At 32.8% G+C, this 9,461-nt stretch overlaps 1 long non-coding RNA gene across 1 annotated transcript; it reads right to left on the bottom strand.

Annotated features, from left to right (window-relative positions):
* Nucleotides 1–2,534: 2,534 nt before the first annotated feature.
* Nucleotides 2,535–6,568, bottom strand: LOC136069433 (uncharacterized). The gene is made up of 3 exons (XR_010630667.1): nucleotides 6,347–6,568; nucleotides 4,543–4,834; nucleotides 2,535–4,259 (listed from the first exon to the last, which is right to left on the bottom strand). It is a non-coding gene; the product is annotated as an uncharacterized LOC136069433 (long non-coding RNA).
* Between the last annotated feature and the right edge of the window lie 2,893 nt (nucleotides 6,569–9,461).

Consider the following 9,461-nt stretch of genomic DNA (forward strand, 5'->3'; position numbering starts at 1 on the left):
CTACCTATATCTCAACCCTACCCCATTGTCATCCTTATTCTCACTTTAATTCTTTTTAACCACCAATAGCTACACTCACAATTATCTTAGGATAACCTCTCTTCTAAAAAGAATTGTGCAACTAACACCTAAAATTATTGTCAGCATAGTAGTCAAATTTTTGTATCATGTATTCTAAGATAAATAAATACTTCATAAAATTTATAGAAAAATAAAAGATATACATATATAAATTGGAATTTATCATAAACTTAGATCATGTTTAATTAATAACTAATTAGAAAAATATATCACTTATATAACGACCCCACCCCAGCTATGTAAATATTGTCCGCTTTGAAACCCATTTCCCTCACGGTTTTGTTCTCCCCCCCTCAGGCACACAACAATGGGGGGAAAAAGCCTCTTACAAAAGAGCTCAACAAAACACTGCCAAGTTATAACGTCTCTCCCATGTGTTCTCTTTGTCAACTCCCACCATTCTAATGCATCACATTTCAATACAAAAACAGCAAGGATAACTCGTTGCTCATTACTAACCACCATCGCCCTAAAGAGCCTTTCCAGCTCCTTAAGCCAGTTATCGGCCCCTATTGGATCCTTTGTACCCTTCAAGGTAGGAAGGTCAAGCTTTCTAAACTTCTCCAGAGCACTAGTCAGATTAGTGGCTCCTACATGATGTTACACTATATTGGTTAAGCCACTAATGGCTTGAAGATTAGTGGTTGCCTCAGCATTCGATTGACAATTCCAATGTTCCTCCTTGGTGGAGCCATCTCTCTAAGAAATATAACAAAGTATCATAAGTACAGATCTTAAATATCCTTGAAGGACAAAACCAAACACACAAATAGTACAACAACCATTCCTACACGCTCCAGAAAAACATTATGAAAGGTCAAATAATTCTAACACTAAAATTTCCTTATGATTACACTCTTATTCCAAAATAATCTCAAGATTTAACCTCAAAAAGGGAGTCTTGCAAAAAGAGGTTCTTACAATCCATAGAATCTCACATCACCTAGGAAAGCACATGAGGATGTGCTTATAAGGAGTGGTCTCCCTTAAATGTGTAGAGGTCTTTTTCCCCACTACTGTGTGCTTTAGGGAGAGAACAAAAACCGTGAGGGATATAGGCCTCAAAGCGAATAATATCTATATAGTTGGGGTGTGGTCATTACAACTTATGCAATAAAATTTTAAAAAAGTATCTAAATAAATAAAATTGAAAATATTATATCTATATTCAAATCGATCAAACTCAAAACTCAAAAATGATAAATACATGACATATGAGCTAAAATAAAATTTTAGCTCTCATCATATTCATCATCATACCTAATCAACTTCATCTCCGTAGTCTGAGTCAATATCATCATCATCATCTTGCTAAATCATATCATCATCGACATCTTCTTCCTCATAATCATCTCCAGCATTTACTATTTCCTCATATTATTCTATTTCAATAACTTTTTCTTTAACTTTTATCTTGGCATTCAATTTCTTGGACCAATAAAAAAATTAAAATAAAATAAAATAAAAGTTACAGTTTCATTTATTTAATACTTTATTTATAGCATAGAAAAGAAATTTGCAAACATTTGTAAGAAATAAATCCAAAAGTTCAAAATGAATAAAGAGAGGGGGAAAAAAGGGGGCTTGGGGGAGTGGAGAGTTAGTCTGAGTCAATATCATCATCATCATCTTGCTAAATCATATCATCATCGACATCTTCTTCCTCATAATCATCTCCAGCATTTACTATTTCCTCATATTATTCTATTTCAATAACTTTTTCTTTAACTTTTATCTTGGCATTCAATTTCTTGGACCAATAAAAAAATTAAAATAAAATAAAATAAAAGTTACAGTTTCATTTATTTAATACTTTATTTATAGCATAGAAAAGAAATTTGCAAACATTTGTAAGAAATAAATCCAAAAGTTCAAAATGAATAAAGAGAGGGGGAAAAAAGGGGGCTTGGGGGAGTGGAGAGGCTAAGGGGGGAAAAAGGGAAGTGTCAAATGGATGGTTCAAATTTCCTAGGGATAAAGAGTAGGGGAAAAAATTTATAAACATGTTTTTATCCTTGGACTCAACCAAATAGCCTGAGGAGACATTTGGTTTGCTGTGATGTTCCATTGATGTGATGCATATTACGGAGATGTGACATTAAGGTGTTTGGTTAATTTTATTTTTTCTAACATTACCATAATCTAAGGTTACAAAATAATGTAATGTTAATCTCATTACCTTCCTAAACAATGTAATGTTGTATTCTTGTATTGAGATTACATTAATATAATATTATAATAATGTAACATTATGGTGTAATGTAACATCAAGCAAATCAAACTCTCCATAAGGATTTTGTGTTAAAAACAAGTTCAACAACCTGTTGGCCAGAAGTTAAAGCAAATTTTTTAGCAAAAACTCAATTTAAACCCAATGCCTATGTATTGTTTGATACATACAATTCACATGATACAATATGATTCATATAATATGTAATTTTTTGTACTATTCATGAGCATGGCCAATACATTGGAGGGAAAGAAAAACTTGGTCACCTCCAAACTCTTACTCTTTTTACTTCTTAGAAGATACTATTAAGAGGCCTTCCACAAACACAACAAAATTTCACAACACCTCTCAATTTTCCTATCACCTCAAACATGGATCATTATTATAAATAAATAAATAAATTGCATGTTGTGGTTGACCCAGGTATGAGGTAGCATGCAAATTAGGAGATGTGAAATTGTTGTGACCCTTTTATTATCAAAGCACAAGACTGAGGTCACAAAACAAGAAACACCAACACCAAACAAATCTAAATTACAAAGAAATTATACTGGGGGAGACCCATAGATGACAATCTGCATGCTGGGAACACCCTTTCAGCCACAAAACTAAAAGTGAATCCAACTGCCCTTAAAAACCCACCACCCAGTTTTCAGAACTATTCCTAATGACACTACCTGCTCCAGCTTGTCTGGGTTTACTCAAGGAGGAGCCATCCATATCAAGTTTATGCTACTCTTCATAGGATTTCTCACATTTAACAAGATTTTCAGTTTGGGGGAAAATCAGAGGACTCTTGGTGGCCACAGACAAAAAATTCTACTGCTTTATAAAAACAGAACTCAAGAACTCTTACTCCTTTTGTGGCCAAGTGAAGGTATAGGAAGCATGCCCCTACCACAATTGTCATCCAATGGGGCAGCTAGTTCTCAAAAGCAAACAGACTTCAAAAAAGATTTTAACGCATAGTGTAGTATAACGGAAAATAAAATTTTCCCAAATCCAAATGAAGATAAAGAAGTAGAGGCATCAGCTTCTGTGCCTATAATTGACACCCCAAAAACCAAGTTCAATGCCTCACACCTTTGCTCTTAGAAAAGCCGTTGTCCTCAAAATTCCTCCATCTAAAGGTGAAAACAATTTATTCCATCTACAAGGGGCCCTTATTACAAACTACACAGTCCTACAGCAATATATGAATCACAAATAAATGTGATCTCTGAAGGAAGACGCAGGTTCAATTCATCCAGCTGTTCATGACGTTCTCAACATACAAAGCTTTTTATGAATAGTATAATCATTTTGCTCCTAGGGAGCTGATTTTTTCATGAACCTCTTTCAACATCCAAAAAATGGCTCCAATTAGATATAGATGCTGACCTGAAGAACTTGAGAAATAGATCATATCCTAAATCCACAAAATTCTGAATCTTCATGGCAATTGCAAAATGAAATGCAATTCTATTAAATGTGTGCTAACATATTAACCAGTCCATGTTCTTTAATTTTTAGGGAGCTACATACAAGTAAACAGAAAATAAGTTAAAAGGAGTTACCAGTTCCAGTTTTAGTTGAAAAACAGATAAATTGGCATTGGGATAGGAGTGATGAAACAGAAACTAATTTCAATCTCACTTACTGATCATCTCCACAATCAATTATCACCTTAATTACACTCATTGACCACTGCCATCAATACTAAAGAATGCTGTGTGTTTATACTACATATAAAGTTCCACAAAGTACATTTTGTTAACAGACCTCATAATAGTTTTCTATGCTGACTGGAAATCAATTCAATCAAATTCAATCATGTCAAATTAAAATCTCATAGTAAGTGGAATGGAAAAGTAGAAAAGGAGAAACTTTGGCATACCTGACCTTGATACAAAAGAACTGAAAGAGAATGTAGTACCAATTACTTAATGCAATGTTAGTAACGAGTAGCCTGAAACCCATTGCGCATAACAAGCCAGTGATTTTGTGTTTGTCGACAATAACATGCTGAAATAACTATTGAAAGGAAAAAGATATATAAATGAGTACTGATGCTAAAATGAGGATGGTACCATAAAGATAAATCTTATTATTATTTTCCTGTTAGGATGAATTATTTCTTGATAAGGTTTGTTCAAGTATGATACCAACCAGAGGAAGGAATTACGAAACTCCCAAAGAATGGCTTACGCAACCAAGTTTATAAATGACATGTTTGAAAACCTGTGGCTTACCTTCCAGCATAATGTTTATGGCCACCATGGTGAGAAGTCCTTATTTATCAATCACAGCAGAATTCAACAAGATCCTCTGTTTAATGCTATTTCTAGCTTTTGCTGAGTCCATGCCCTGTAACATGAATATCACCGCACTTCATAGGAGGATTCATAGCTGACCCAAAAATTTGTCGAGGATCCATAGCTGATCCCAAATTTTGGGACTAAGGTATTGTTGTTGTTGTTGTTGTTGTTGTTGTTGTTGTTCATAGGAGAATCATCTATCCGGTTCCCTTTGAGTCTTACAAGACTAGATATAAGCAGCCAAAGAGCAAAAGTCAAAATATAATGTATTATGAGTACAATACCTATAAAGAAAAAAGTAATATTATGATGACACTAATTCTTCAAATTACTATCTGAAAGACAAAGAAAGTCAAAATATAATAATATTATGAGGACAATAACTATAAAGAAAAAAGCAAATATTATGAGGACAATAATTCTTCAAATTACTATCAGAAAGATAAAGAGAGGCATAGAAGAAAAAGAAAAAGAGAGAGAAACTATCACGACAAGAAATGTTGGTTATATATATAGCAAATATTATGTCTACACATTAAAATTGGAAGATAACTGTTACTTACAAATGCTTTAGAAAGAAAATAACACATGTTTGCTCAGGTCTAGCATGTAATTTTGAAATTAACAACTTAAGGCTTCAAAGAAAGTAAAGACTAAAGGTAAAAAATTACAAATAAATTGCATATACCACCACAAATCAAGATTTGGAGTGCAAAGTCTCTTCTTTATATTATCTTCAGATATTTCATTGAGCCAAACACAGGCTATAAGCACATTTTTCCAAAATGCTAAAAGGAAATCATACTTTTCATCAAGGATGTGGACATCTGATTTTAGTAATGAAAATGAGACAGTTCTAAGAAAAATAGTCTGAAGTCTGAAGAGTTCAAAAACTTTGATATATTTTGCAGTCAAAAGAATATCAGTATGTTAGGGTGGTAGAAATTGTACTTGGTCTTGAAGTCAATGTTTACCCAATTGTGTCTACAAACAAAATAAGCTAATTTCTTCACAGATTAATAAAATTACACAAAACTCCAAAAAATTATAGATGTGCTGTGTAATTTGCTAAAAGCATTCATATCAACTTGTGGAAAAATTCCAATCTATTTTAACATAAAAACCTACTTTTTCTATTTTACATTCTTAATTTTCAAAATACCTTACATCAGGTTTTCTATTTTACCCTAAATTTCATTAAAATATCAATTTTCTTCATTTTTAAAAATTGTTTCTCTTTCTTCACACAAAAATATCATCATCCACTCTCTTTCTTTCCTCAAGATACATAAAGAAAGAATAAAAAACTAAATGCAAAATAAATAGTGCTAGTATAAATTACATGGCAATTGTAGCAACCATGTATTTTTACACAACTTTGCATGGCCTAATGTGAGTAAATTTTGGATTTAATTGGCTAAAATGCGGTACTTTTTCTATTATACAAGCACTAATACGAGTACTGTAAGCGGTAAGGTAGAGAAGGGCAAGAAATGAGCCTTCCAAGTAACAAGAACATAATTACAGCTTCACAGACTATATCTATATTACAAATAAGGTCCAATTACAATTGGAAGAGGCTGCTCCCCACACAGCCCCTTGGGGAGGGGGAAGCTGGAAGGGTTAGAGCCTATCAAGAGGAAATGTCCTTGTTGGTACATATTCATGAAAAGAAATTTTGAAACCAAATAATACTTTTTAAGTTTTAACTAAACTAGAGCCTTGACTTTTTCTTTACTTAGCCTTTTCTTTATGATGGAATTGACCACCAGAAGGTGCACAAGGGATATGGCTTTTGCGCCAATGTAACTCAAACAGCAGGATTTTTTTTTTCTTTAATAAGTAACTCAAAGAGCAGGAATACCTGACCAATTGGCACAAAAGCAGGTGTTAGCCTACCCTTGAAACGAAATACTTCTTTTTAGAAAATAATAATAATAATAATCACATACCAAACCATTTAAGTGTCAACCATTAGGGCAAGTCTTGAAATTCTCAGTTTCCTGGCAAAGCTTTCAAGACAACAGCAGCTAATTTAGCTGTTAAGATGAGACAAATTCAAGTTATTATAATATGCGGGGAAGACAGCCAACAAATATGGTAACAGACCACTAGTGATTTTTGTGTAACATACCACTATGGATTTTTACTACACTACATGTTTATACTTTTTCCATATAATTATGCACAAGACTATGGGTTTAGATACGCAATGATTTTGTTTGTTCATTTTTTCTTTAATTCTTAACCTTTTGATAATATCCCAATGATACTAGAGGACCACAATTATTAAAATGAGTTCTTGTAATCCTGAAGCAAGGAGAAGCATCAAGCCAGAGGAAAAAAAAGAAGAAGAAGAAGCATGGAGGGCAGCAAGCACAGTGCTAAAGGGTAGGTGCAAGGACCGGGCAGTCAAAAAGTTGGAACATGGAAGGGAGAGTAGTTTGGGACTGCTCTTTAACTTTTAGACTAATTAAAAGATGAAACAAGGGGAAAATACTTCTGCAAAATCTCACAATTTAAAAATCCAAAAGATGTGTTACTATATTTAAAATTTTAAAATATATATATAATTTTTTTTTTTTTTTTAAAATTTTAAAATATATATAATTTTTTTTTTTTTTGAGAAGAAAAATATATATATAATATAAATGTGCATTACGAATTAGATATATCTTAGTCAAGAATAAAAGACTTATTGGATGTTGTAGCTCTTCTTGCATTTGATTCTCAACCAAAAAGGGAAAGAAAAAAAAAAAAAAAAGCTCATGCAAGAAAAACTATCCAGAATAATGACAAGGATAGCATAGTCTCTAGTCATCCAGAGTACAAGTTTTTCAAAAGAAATTTTATTCTATCCTCCAAGCTAATCTTTTTTCTTTTTTCTTTTTTCTTTTTTTCCTTTTTTGGCATAACTTGAAAATTTTAAAACAACAAAAAAGGGAAAAAATGATAGACATAATTGAAATATTGAGAAAACAACAAATTGTGTCAACAAGGTCTAAAGAATCGAAGACCAGATCTAACATCATTCCAGCTTTTTCTTTCAAATATATATCCAATTATTTACTTTGTCTTTTTGTGCATTTGTCTTTTTTCATATGAGAGAGAGAGAGAGAGAGAGTGTCAATTTAGAGTTAGCACTACAAATTCTTTATTACAAACATGGCAACTTGGCAATGTCATGCTGTGTACTTCACCCACCAATTCCACCATGATAGGGTAGAGGAAAGGGAGGGGAGACTGATAATGATTTATATAACTCATTGGTAAAAAAGAGATAACACCAACATATTTTCAAAAAAGTAAAAAATATCCATTGACTCATCTGTTTATGTCTTGTCATTCATTCCTTCTATTTCTTTTCAATAAATGTTTGATGCTTTACCAAGTCTTTAATGCTTTTTTCTTTTATATATATATATATATATATAGAGAGAGAGAGAGAGAGAGAGAGAGAGAGAAATGTTACAGTACCAAGTTTTTTACAAAATTTTGGTCACAAAGTGCTTGGCAACTTATGTGGCAATTCATGTTAGTCATTTTTAATGTGGTATCCCACTTAGTAATTCCTAAAGCCTCTTAATATCCATGAGATCCTGAATTCAAAACCTCTAACCAACATCTTAGGGCTAACTCCAAGGGATCCCTTCCTGTAATAACCTACTGTATGTGGGATGGGGGACTACAAACACTCGAGAGAATAGCCATATGCTTGAAGAGCTCTGAATACCCTAATTCTCCAAAAAAATGTGGTAACCCACTTGCACTACTTTCTACAAGCCAAATGCATGGCAATAGGATAGCCTATAACATGCGATGCAACTACTTGGTAAACAAGATTTTGTAAAATGTTTAGGAAAATAGCATTCCCCTTCAATTTATTAAGGAAAGCTATAGTTAGAAGTAACAATATATCTTTCTTTCTTTTGTTTTTTCTTTTTCTTATTTGATTGGTATATAAGGAACAATCTTAATCATAGAAAAATTCTAAATACTAAAATGCAAGACTTCTCAACATTGATAATGTATAAATATTGGCACCAAAAGGCTTCTCGGGTCTTCAGATAGGACATTGTACTAAAACCGTAAGCACATCAGAGTGCTACCTGCACATGTTACTTGGAAGAAAAGGTAGCCAGCTGTAGTAGAGTTATCGGATTGTACGAGTTACCTTAGCCCCAGGCCATACCTTTTAATGATATTGGAAAATAGAAATTTAATTAAATAAGTCTCAAACTAATAATTAATACAAGCAATCAACTTGCTTTCTTGGTTTAAAGAAGTTATCTGAGTATACATTTATATGCATATCAATAAATATTCCAACAACCCAACAGCGCCTTAAACTATGTAAGTGCTTTTTCTTTGCCTTCAAGAGTCATGTCCATAAGGTTTGAATTTAAACATTAGGCTGACTATTTACCTAAATATAACTAACATCCTTTTACCCAACTATGTAAAAGATAATACAACAAACAGTCAAACACAACTTATGTGTTGCTACATACATTTATATGTCATTGTAAGTTCTTGTTTATTCCATTGGAAGGATAAAATGAAGCGGTTGACAAAATTTCTGAGAAACTTAAGTTCTGGGAACTAGAACCTTGGGAGAATTGAGTTGATTACTCCATTTAGCTTTTCGCTAAGGTGTCAAGAATACAATAAGAAGCGGGGAGAGTAATTTAAGCACTGGGTGATTTCATCCATCTGCTTATGGCTAATCATGGCAATGAAACCTTCCTGCTTTGCCTCTTTCATACATCATTGATCTCTTCAAGACTTTCATTTGGGACACGTAATAACATAAAATATCTTTGCAATGCAGAACTTCAAATGGACAAACACTT

Source organism: Quercus suber, unplaced genomic scaffold (genome assembly GCF_002906115.3).
Source record: "Quercus suber isolate HL8 unplaced genomic scaffold, Cork oak 2.0 scaffold_170, whole genome shotgun sequence".
Taxonomy (NCBI): domain Eukaryota; kingdom Viridiplantae; phylum Streptophyta; class Magnoliopsida; order Fagales; family Fagaceae; genus Quercus; species Quercus suber.